Source organism: Balaenoptera physalus, assembly GCF_965194825.1.
Source record: "Balaenoptera physalus genome assembly, chromosome: 1".
In the NCBI taxonomy this organism is placed as follows: Eukaryota; Metazoa; Chordata; class Mammalia; order Artiodactyla; family Balaenopteridae; genus Balaenoptera; species Balaenoptera physalus.
The window spans coordinates 52,351,001-52,362,445 of record NC_138882.1 but is presented as its reverse complement, the minus strand read 5'-3'; the positions used below and the strand labels follow the sequence as shown (position 1 = coordinate 52,362,445).

At 40.2% G+C, this 11,445-nt stretch overlaps 1 protein-coding gene across 12 annotated transcripts in view; it reads left to right on the top strand.

The window, feature by feature from the left end:
- Positions 1-445: 445 nt before the first annotated feature.
- Positions 446-11,445, top strand: part of RALGPS2 (Ral GEF with PH domain and SH3 binding motif 2) — a 193,449-nt gene continuing 182,449 nt past the window's right edge. For 4 of the 12 annotated variants that reach the window (XR_014264757.1, XR_014264758.1, XR_014264759.1 and 1 more), the window contains exon 1: positions 447-5,532. The gene's annotated coding sequence lies outside the window, so the exon portion shown is untranslated. Of the gene's footprint in view, positions 5,533-7,503; positions 7,593-10,258; positions 10,318-11,445 lie in introns of all 12 variants that reach the window. The other 8 variants (XR_014264760.1, XM_082465453.1, XM_082465459.1 and 5 more) reach the window with 5 other exon arrangements.

Genomic DNA, 11,445 nt, shown 5'->3' with positions numbered 1-11,445 from the left:
TTGGGTAAGTCTTGAATCTCTGAGCCACAGTTTCCTCATTTCTAAAATAAAAACGTTGGCTAAGATGTCTCTTTCACTATAAAATTCATTATTTCTATAATTTTAACACAAGAGATGAGACAATTTCATGGGAGTAGTCAACAATTTTAGAAAGCATGTAGGATTTGGCAGTGAGGTGGTCATTTAAAATAATTAGGATGTTACAGTCTACGGATGGCTTACTTCTGTTGCTGTTTTTTTTTCAAATTCTAACTTTTTTTAAAAAAAAGCTTTTTATTTGGAAATAATTTCAGATTTATAGAAAAGTTACAAGGAATACCCAAACACCGTTTACCCAGAGTCACCTATTGTTAACATTTTAGCTCTTTTGTTTTATAACTTTTTTCTCTCCTCTCTCTCTCTCTCTATATATATATGTGTGTGTGTGTGTATATTTACACACACACACGTGTATATATATATATTTTTCCCCCCTAAACCTTACATACATCCTAGTCCTTTACTCCTAAATACTGCAGTATTTAGGGACATAATAACAGTGCAGTTATGAATTTCAGTGATTTTAACGTTGATACAATACTTTAATCAATCTACCATCTGTTTTCCAATTAATCTAATAATGTGCTTTATAGAATTTTTCCCCTCCAGTAAAGGATCCGATCTAGTATCTCATATTGCATTTAGTTGTCATGGCTCTTTAGCTGGGATATTTTCACAACTTTTGTCTTTTGTGGCATTGACATCTTGAAGAATACAGCCCCCACCCCCCTTAAAAAAAACGACAACAGAAAGTTCCTCATTTGGGATTTATCTGATAGTTCCTCATTAGATTCCTCATTAGATTTCCTCATTAGATGCTGTGTCCTCTGGGAATTGCATCTTGAGGCAAACGATGTCCATCTGTCCCTCATTCGTGATGTTAATTTTGATTACCTGGTCAAGGTTTTGTTCAATTTCTCCAGTGTATAATTACTGTTTTTCCTTCCTTGCAACTAATAGGATGTCTATAGGAAGAATTCTAAGATGATGCAAATATCCTGTTCCTCATCAAAATTTCTCCCTACAGTTAGCATCCATTGATGGTTCTTATCTTACCCAAACTTTGCTACTATGGTTGCAAAATGATGATTGCCCAACTCCAGTACTCCCTCCACATTTACCTGTTGGCATTCAACATTCTAGCATTAGCGAGAATACTTCCTTCTTCTCTATTTATTTAATCTATTTATTACTGGTATGGATTTATGAACTCCTGTTGCTGTTTTTTAATTCTAACCTTATTTTGAATGCAGGGTATATGAGTATAAGGAAACTACTGTGATGACCATCACCGACAAAGATTCTCACCTTCCATTAAGTGTCTAGAACAATGCCTAGAATTTTTATAAAGGACGTAGAATGCGATAATAATTTACTTGTCTGGTAAACTCAATTTTCAAAATATAGAGGAAAATACGAAAGTAGGCAAATGGATTTTATACTAAGTAAATGCCCCAAAGTATCAGAGTTGTTTTAGCATTTTCTGAGGTTCTTTACTCCTACTTTATACATGTATTTTTAAAATATTGGTTATTTGGCTAGCATGTTAAGACAGTTCAAAGGGAGATGTGACTGTGCACACAACCAGTGCTGTAGCAGCGGTGCAAGAAGGGACAGCAGGGGGATCAGTCATTAGTACCGTCCAGATCAATTAGACTCAAAGGAGTGCAGGAACATAGTAGGCCATGATTATTTATTGTAGAGTGAAGGGTACTAAGTACTTCTAAGCTTCTGGGGACATCTTGGTATTACAGCTTTTGTATTTAAGACACCTCTGGGTCATTAGGTATAGGTTAAGCTACACCACGTTTTATTAGTTTAAGGCAGAGAAACAAGTGATATTTCAGAAAAAACATCAATACAAGTGGTTTAAATGAAGCTATTACTAGTGCTTGCAGATGAAAACCTCAGTTATCTAGAATAGCTAATTATGTTCAATCCTTCACTGCCCCCTTTCCTTACACTGCCATATAAATGAGGCATTACTGAAATTGTCCTTAAAGTTAATATTGAAAATTATTAGTTCATGCAAACATTTATTTCTACACTAGCTGGTCTCCCCAAGAGTTGTTCCAGAGAAACATTAATCTTAAGTAAATACATCCCTGCTGATCCACACCCTGCATAGAGTTGCCCTTGTGAGAGATAGCTCAGTCGTAAAATAAGGGCTTATGACTTTTGAAATTTGTTGCTCATATTTGAACGGACTGGTGATTATCTTTGTTCTTCGTATCTTAGTATCTGTGGCATGTCTCTCTCGATTCGGGAATTGTGGCAGGCTCTCCTAGTAACTTGGTGTCAGTTTTCTGGAGAATGTCTGTCTATCCCTTCAAAGACCCCTGTGCATTTGAATTTTGGATATGCTACTTTGCCTATATTTTCAATCAGAACATTGCAAACATAACAGATTTTTTCAAAATGCCCAGCCAATATATATATATTTGAAAAAAAATTACAGCCTAGAGAAATAATAGATATATGTTATTACTGAAATTCTGTTGGTTGCAATAGAGTTAGGTGTTACTGAAATAATAAGCTTTCTTGTGACACCAGTTCGATTTTGTTTTGACAGCTGTAATGAGATGAGTTGTTTGTTGATTCGTTTTTTTTGCAGTGGTGGTCTCTTGTCTTTGAAACTGCTTGTTCTACATCTAAATGAGTTCCTTGGCTTATCCCTTGGAAATAATATTGATGGACAGTAATAAAACTGTTACATAATGGTGATTCTTCTGAAACTACTTTTAAGCATATTGAATTTATTGATTTCTATTTTATATAATGGCATTTCTATTTTATACATTAGTACTTTTTGTTATACTAAGACTTTTTGCATATTTCTTGTCTTTGGCAAAAGCAAATGGAAAACATAAAGCAACTCAGACAATTTAACAATGATAAAAGATGCTCTGGTGAAGAAAATTTGCTGCTCGTCCTCTTTGGGTGTAAGAAGTCATTGTTTTCATTTACATATCAGTGAATTGGAAGGGACACTGACTTTCTAAAGTAATTTCTAAGCTATCGCAAAAAAAAAAAAGACATTGAGAATGAACTTTTTTTCTGTATTTTTACACACAAATTCTTAACCTTAACCAAGTTCAGAAATTTGAACTTAACATAACTCTAAAGGTTAATAAAAGTACTATTTTACAAGTTATTAACATGAGAAATTCAGTATGTATAAGAATTTAGTATCTCCATGGCCTAACTTCATGAGGCACACGGCTTTTTCTCTTCAGAGTCCAAATGAAAACTTCACTGCTCTTACAGTAAACTGTGAAAATTATTGGCAGATGTAGGAACACAGGCTCATTTGTTTTTATGAAACCCTAATTCAAGTTTAAAGTAGTTGCAAGACATTTATACAAAATAGAATTCCCTGTTGTTCCTCAGTTTTCCCATTTTTTTATAAGCAGTGATAATGGGATATATATACATATATGCTTATAAATATATACATATATAATTGTTGTATGTATTACTGTCAGCACATAGCCATCTACCTTTTCCTTAATCTCTTTTTTTTGGCCACTTTTTTTTTTGAATTTTATTTTATTTTTATACAGCAGGTTCTTATTAGTTATCTATTTTATACAAATTAGTGTATACATGTCAATCCCAATCTCCCAATGCATCCCACCCCCCACTGCTTTCCCCCCTTGGTGTCCATATGTTTGTTCTCTACATTTGTGTCTCTATTTCTGCCTTACTAACACTTAAAAAAGATTAAACATTTACCCAACTTGATTTACCCAACTGGAGGGATTTTTCCTCCAATTGCTAATTCTGTTTGCTTGTTGTTCCTTTGGAACTTGAAGCAATTAACATCTAGGGGAAAACTTCTTGTATGCATCATACATTTCTCCCCTTTTCACCAGTAGTCTGTTTTCCTTTTTTTTTGTCCCTTGGTCTATTCTCATTTGAAAGTTTTTTGGGTTTTTTTGTTTTGTTTTGTTTTTGGTTTCTCTACTACTAGTGAGTTCATCATGATTCTTTTTAAGACTTTCTTTAAAAGTAAATGAAATAAAAATGAAGAACCATGAACTTAACCTATCATTTTTTTTTCCGTTGCTTTTGTTTTTTAACCTACCTTTGGGTGTGGGGTGGGGGAGAGGGGGGCTTTAAAGAAGTAACTCTATTTGAGAGAAAGGGGTTGAAGGGCATTCAGGCTTCCCTAACTAGAGTGAAGGGCTACAACACAAGGCAGTCAAAGGAGGAAATAATTAGCATTCTTCAATATCACGATTAATCCATTCTGTTTAGTGGTTATTAAAGAGAGGAAAGAAACCAAATGAGAACAATTTTGGCCCTTTCATGTTTTATGCACAATGCTGGTACACAGTATTCCTTCCACATTCTACCGCATATTGCCTAGAGAAAGAGCTGCAGATCATCCAATAATCATCCATTTCTAAATGGTCTAATGATAGCATATACAAAGGTGGCTCACTTAAAACCTTCCATTTATAGTCACACTGCATCAAACGGTGCTAATTCTAAGTAGGCCACCGCATACAGCGCACCCTCCGAAACAACACCCTTTCACTGTTTAACCAAATCCATTCCTTTTTCATTCACAGGAAGGATTTAATATTTCAGAATCTTGTTCTTGCATTCAACGTGAAAAGACTGCTCACCTGGAACTCATCAATCTGAGACCCAAGGGATGCCAAATTTCTGTCATTTGCTCATTAAGCCAAGGGCATCACACAAAGGCCTACTTCTAACGCCTCTCGAATCTTAATGTGTGAGAGTATTGATCACTATAATTTATGATCCTACGGCAGTGGGGTGGCTCTTCACATTTGGAACCCCCTCACTTGTGCGCAGCGACTTCTAAAAACACGGCTGGCGCGGGCAGGATATTTGATCTGGAGCCCAAGTGTTTCCAGACTTTGTTCTCTGGCCTTAAAGACGAGGTGCCTGCGCTGAAGGAGACGGCCACCACAGGGGATTTCACCGTGGAGGGCCGGATGCGGGGAGCGGATGGCGGGGCTGCTGCGGGGGCCCCACCTGTCCGTCCGCCAACCCTTCCCGCCCCCTCGTTTGGCCGGTAGCGGCCCCTCCTTTGGGCGGGCACCCAGCGGAGGGACTGCGGCTGTTGGCGCGCGCCGCGGCCGCGGGCCCCCTGCAGCAGTTGCGCTCCGCACAGCTGAAGAGCCGCTAGCTGGGCGCGCGCCGGGGAGACCCCGCCGGCCGCGGCGCTCGGGGCCCGCGCGAGCGCGCTCGGTTGGTGCGCGAGCGCGGCTCCGCCCCGCCTGCTCGGCACGCGCCCCCGCCCAGTCCGCTCTCCTCCCCCACCCCCAGCGCGGATGGGGTGGATCCAGCTCACTCCCCTCCCCCGAGCGGCCGCGGCGGCGGCCGGCGCTGAATGAGAGACGCCGACTGCTCCGGTCGCCGAGCGCTAGCCTAGGCGGCGGCGGCTGCAAAGCGGCGGAGCGGGGGGGGACCGGCGCCGTCTTTCCAATCTCCGAGGCGTCTGCCGCGGCTGCACAGGTCGGTGCCCTCGCCGTGGGCCTGGTGCGGAGCCTCGGTGGGCGGTGCGGGGGAGGGAAGGTGGGAGCGCTGCGCCCTGCCGGGCTGCGCGGAGCCGCAGCGGCGGCGGCGCGGGGAATGGCGGCGGCTCGGGCGCTGCGGTGTGTTGATCTCCCGGCCGCGGGCCCCGGCGCTGCTCGCCCTCGGCGCGGAGAGAGGGCTGCGGGGCTCGGGCTGAGGGAGGAGGGGGCCCGGCGTCTGGGAACCCAGGGCTGCGCCTCCCTCGGTGGCTCGCTCTCGGCGTCAGTAGGCGGCCATGGGGTCCCAGCTCCGGGTCTCTGTCCCGAGGCCGGGGGCGCGGCGACCCTCCGAGCCCGCCTCGCCTCTCTCTCTCTCTCCTGGGTGGCGGAAGCCCCCGGGCTCCGCCCGCGCTACCGTGGCGCCCAGCGGCGCCTCAGCCTCCCTTCAGGTGAGTGGGAGCTGGGACTCCGGGAGCCGGGACCCGCCGAGCCGGGCCACACCCCCTCCCCGGCCCTCGCAGCTGCGCCCCCGAAGCCCGGCCGCCCAGCTGGCCGCCTGCGGACCCGCAGTCTCGCGGTCAGTGTGACCTGTTGCAGAGCGGTCCGCAGCCCTAGTCGCCCGCCGGCCTCGGACCCAGAGGGGCGGTCCTGCGCTGGGTCCGGGCCGGGCGCGCGGCAGGACGTGGGGCCGGGAGCGCTGCCCGAGATCCGGTGCTGTACCGCTAGGAACGGGCGTATTGAAAAAGAGAAGAGGTTCCCCACGATCTGATCAAACAGTTGCAAATATCCGGGATTCTATTGCAGTATCGGATTAGGTAGGCTCATAAACACTATGCTTTGGAGGTGATTTGGGAGAAACCCGAGCCAGGAGTGAGAAGCTGTTATCTGTATCTGGAAAATAGCAGTAAACCTGTGCGGAGCTACATTATCCCCCACCTGACCCCATCAAAGCGCTTTTCCTGTAGCTGTGTGTTGTAGACGCAGGCCAGTTTCAGTGTACGTGGGCGTGTTTGGGAAGAAGCTGCGAGCTGATAGGAGGTACCTAAGTACAAATGTTAATTTGTTTTAACTGGGAGGGGTGAGGGAGGAGGAAGAAAGGGCACTGATGTTAGCTGTGGAGGAGGGGCCGTTGAAACACTAAATTTCTGTTTAAGAGAGCGCTAAAAAGAAATATCGAATACCTGGCGTTTAAGACCGTAAAGTAGGAAATACAGGCAGCAATTAATTGAGCTTTATCTTTTACATGCCCTGGGTTTTAAAATTTCAACGCTATAGTTGCTATAGAGAGCTTTGTTTTCGTACCAGTGTTTATGAGTTGGTGTTTTTCTGTATTCACCATCAAATCGGCTTTGTGTAAGTCTCTCTGAAGATGCCCATCAGAATTTTGGGAAACTTTTCGATCCGTGCAGCATAGTATTACAGTCAGATCATAGCTTGCTAGCTGTAAAAGCCTGTTCCATGCAGATAATTATGCTTATCCTAATGCTGTAAAATCATAATGTGTGTTACTGCTGCATATTTTACTGTAGACTTTAGAATTATAAAGGAACTTATCGAAACAGTATTATTTTAATAAAAAGAACCTCTTAATCAAGGTTTGTAGACATAAAGTTTATCATCTAGCTACAAAGATTTGGAAAGTACTTGTCTTACTAGCTTAAAGGACATGTGTAAGGACATAAGATGCCTTTTTGAATAAATAATTTTAACATAATTTATTTTACGCTTAGTTTTTCTCTTTTTAAAATTCAGTATAATAATTTTGAAATGGTAAGATCTACTTTTTTTTCATTTTATTCATTCATTGACCTTTCTTTCAATTAAGGAATTTGACTTTAAAATACTCAGGGTGGGACTCTGGAAATATTGTTCATTTTGGCTAAATTATTCCAGATTGCAACAGAACTTTAAAGATAGTGCTTGTGTTATCAATATTGCAACATGCTTTTCTAATGTATATTTTGATTATCAGGAAGAACAGACCAGAATCTCCTGAGAGAAAGTATAACTATTAGGAAACTGGCTTTGTGAATTTTTTATTTGTGTACTTTTATTATACACGTGAGTAATGTATTTGTGTGTGTTTATGTATCTAGTTCTTGTCTTTTTCAACTGTTTTTGTCATTACAGTTGAGACAGTAGTTTTTTGTAGTGAATGATGGATAGATGTACAGGTGAAATTGCTCTGTTGCAACTTAAAACACTTCAGCTTTTGTCTGGAGGCCCAGTTTGTTCATTCATTCATTCTACACATGTTTATTGGGTTCCTATTTGATGCCAGTTAGTTGTCTAGATGTTGGTGATACAACAGAGGAAAAGACAGGTCTGTGCCCTGATGGAGCTTAAAGGGTAAGTAGGCAAATAGTCTACTGCTTCATTGTCAGATAACACTGTTTAGTGTTAGTTTAAAAGTTTCACAAGTAAAAACTCCTCTGATGAGTTTTTTTGGTTAAGGATATTTGTTGTGTTTCTCCTTCTAAGAATAGTGGGAATTATTACTCAGTGAACAAAAGCATTAAGACAGTTGTTTTAAAACTATGCTAATGTTTATGTACTTTGGGTATCTGGTTCCCAAGTACACCAAAAATAAACGTTCTACCTGAAGTCACATGATGCACAGTTTACATGTGGTTAAACAGCTTTATTCTTTTGGTTTATATAGTTAAACGTTTGCTAAAAATACTCTCGACACTTGTTTATAATGGAGTCTAATTCTTTTTTTTTTTTTAAGTCTAAATTTTTTAAAAAATCATGTTTTCTTCTTCTGGCTGTGTATGTGTGAGTGGACCAAGGTCCCGTTGTTCTTCCTTAGAATCTGATAACCATTATCACTAAAATCAGAGTTTTGACTGAAAGTGATAGTTGTTTTTTTTTAATTAAAATATGACAAACATTGGTGTAGTTCTTCACCGATTACAAAGCTTTTTAATATATATTATTGATACTTCAATATTTTGGTACTTCTTATTTACAGGAATGCCAACAATTAACACTGACCTTAGGTAGGCATTATTATCTCCATCTTAGATGAGGAAATGGGTTTAAAGATGTTAGCACACCACCGATAAGCAAGCAGTGAACCTAAACCCAAGTTGTAGCTCTTACTATAATGCGGTGCTCCACCTGGGGAGTGTGGATGGGGAGAGCGTCATCGTCCAGTGCTACAGTACAGCTACTAGCCTGCTTTTCCAGAAATTTCAAAATAATTTTTAAACTTTAAGCCCAGCTGTTAATTGAGATTTAATTAATTGAATTTGTTTTCTTTTTGTGAGTTAAACTTTAAGACCTACTTAAAATCTAAAAGTACTGCTTTTTTTGCTATATAAAAAAAGGCAGTTTGGATTCACTTTTAATAGTATAAGTGTTTTGAGAATAAGACATTAAAATCATTCCTCTTTTCTGAATATGAGGTTTTTATTGTGTAACAACCATATTTGGAATAAAACGTCGCTTCAATCTGGATGCTACATTTTTTTTAGTTATTCAATTTTCGATAAAAAGATAATTCAATAGCCTGAAACTCTGGTTTAGGGTTTCTCTTCAGTGAGAAAATGAAGACTGGATGCGAATAATTTCGGTAACTTGGAATTAATCTGGAATCTTTCTTGATTAACATCTTGAACTTTTGATTTAGGAAAACTTTTAACTATGTAATAGGAATAAAAACACTGGAATTTGAAGTGTGTGACATCCACCTGTTCTATGGAGAGAAAAAAGTTTGTATAAATTTAGTCACTTTAATAAGTAATGGCTAGTTAGGGATGTAGGAAGAGTATGAACAGCAATGTTCATAGGACTTAGCTTGACGGTGCCTGGCAGTTTATGTATGCCACTACAGGGAACTTTGGTACTGGCTTTTGAATGATACATGGCTTTAGAGTATGAGAGGCTTAAAACGAAGCTCTCACCTTGAGCTTAATTGATACCCTTATGTTATTTTATTTACACAACCTTTTCTCAGAACAGATTTTTCCTTTTTATCTTGATTTCCTTTTTGTTGATTCTCGGACAGCCCTTTTCTGAAAACCCTACCTAAACAGCATCCCCATCACACTCTACCCTCACCTTTATTTGTCTTCACAACATTAATTTATCTGACATTATAGCATACATTGATTTGTTTATTATCTTCTTCCCTCTGGATATAAACTTCATGAGGGCAGGGACTTAGTTTTGTTCACTGATGTATTCCTAGCACCTAGAAAAGTACCTGGCATAGTTAATACCCAGATAAAATTTGTGGAGTGAGTGAGTTAATTGGTATTAAATGATACAAAACTCACTAGTTTTGTTTTTTGGAAAAAAAATTAGCTTTTGACTTTAAATCATATAACTGTGCAGTTAAAAAGAAAGCTGTACTATAAGACTTAAAATGAAGAACACCACTCCCCTGTACAACTTTCCCTGCCAGGTCCTGCTCTTAGAGCAACCATTTTTGATAGTTTTAGCTGTTTTTTTCTAATATTTACTTCCATATTTTAAGATATTACTTGTTTTTCAATTTTAGATATCTGTTGGCTTCCTCCTGTGGAAGATGAGTCTTTCTATGCTTTTGGGTTCTTATGCCACCTGAACTTCCTCTCCCTTTATCTCCTAATATAGTTATAGCATGCTGTTTATTGTTTACATTATTATGATTTTGTATGCATGTTTATTGTTGAACTGTGCAGTGTACTCTGATGATATTTCTTGGAGTTAAAATTTTTTCTTTTTTGTTTTTTGCTTAGTTTCCTATTTGTCTCTGTTTTTTTTCCAGAAACTGTCTCAGTATGTTCAAACACATCAGGTAATTGATCATTCTATTTTTTTTTAAATTGGAAAAATTCCAGGGCTCCCCATCCTTTTGCTCAGACCTGCAAGGGGGCTCTCCACTCTGCTTGGTCTTAGCTTGTGATTTCCCTTCATGATTCTGGGAATTCTCTTTGCCTTTTCCCTGCATTAGAGCCTATGGTCTCTCGATCCATGTCTTCCTCTTTCTCCGATTTACCCCTTTGTTTTGGTGAAATACATCCCTCAGTAACTTTCAAGAAAGAGTATTTGAGGAGGTGAAATTTTTGAGATGTTTGTATTGCTGAAAATATCTTCTTTCTACCCTGACACCTGGTTGATAATTTGGCTGGTCTGGGTATAGAATTCTAAGGTGAAATAATTTTCCCTCAAAATTTAAGGGATTGTACTCTAATTTTCTAGCTTCAAGTGGTTGTTGAAAAGTCTTATGCCCTTTAGTCTTCATCCTTTATACGTGGCCTGTTTCTGTTAAGATCCTTTCTTTGTCATCAGTCTCTGATATGTCTCTGATGTTGTATGGGTCTTGTGTGGATCTTACTTCATTTCTTATGCATGGGACTTAGTGGCCCTTTTCAACCAGCAGTGTCCATATTAGGTGAGAGCAGAGGTGATCTAGTACAAGGCTCAGCCAGTTTTTTCTTTAAAGGGCTGAATAGTAAGTATTTTAGGCTTTGTGGGCAGTACAGTCTCTGTCACTACTACTCAAGCTTTGCTTTTGTAGCGTGAAAGCAGCCATAGACATAGACTTGTGGCACAGGTGGAAGGATTAGCCTTTGAACTTTACTAGGAGTAGGGAGAGTTTGTCTACAGAATTGGGAGAGAAGAACAGAAAATATGAACAGAGACATGATGGTGGTTGCTTAAGGAAGTTCTCATCTGAGGTTTTCTGTTAATGTATGAGAAGCAAGATCATTAGCTGAGAGTAAGGAAGAATGGGAGTATGTATTGGAGGTTTGACAAGAGGGAAAATATGTGACCTAATCATCAAAGAGTGGGAAAGGGAATAGAATAGAGTAGAAGAGAATAGAATAGAGAAGTATAGTGTGATTGCCAGTCAGCATTAAGGGCCTACTTGAGAGAGATGATTCTGAATTTCATGTTCCTGACTTCAATAGGAATACCTCTA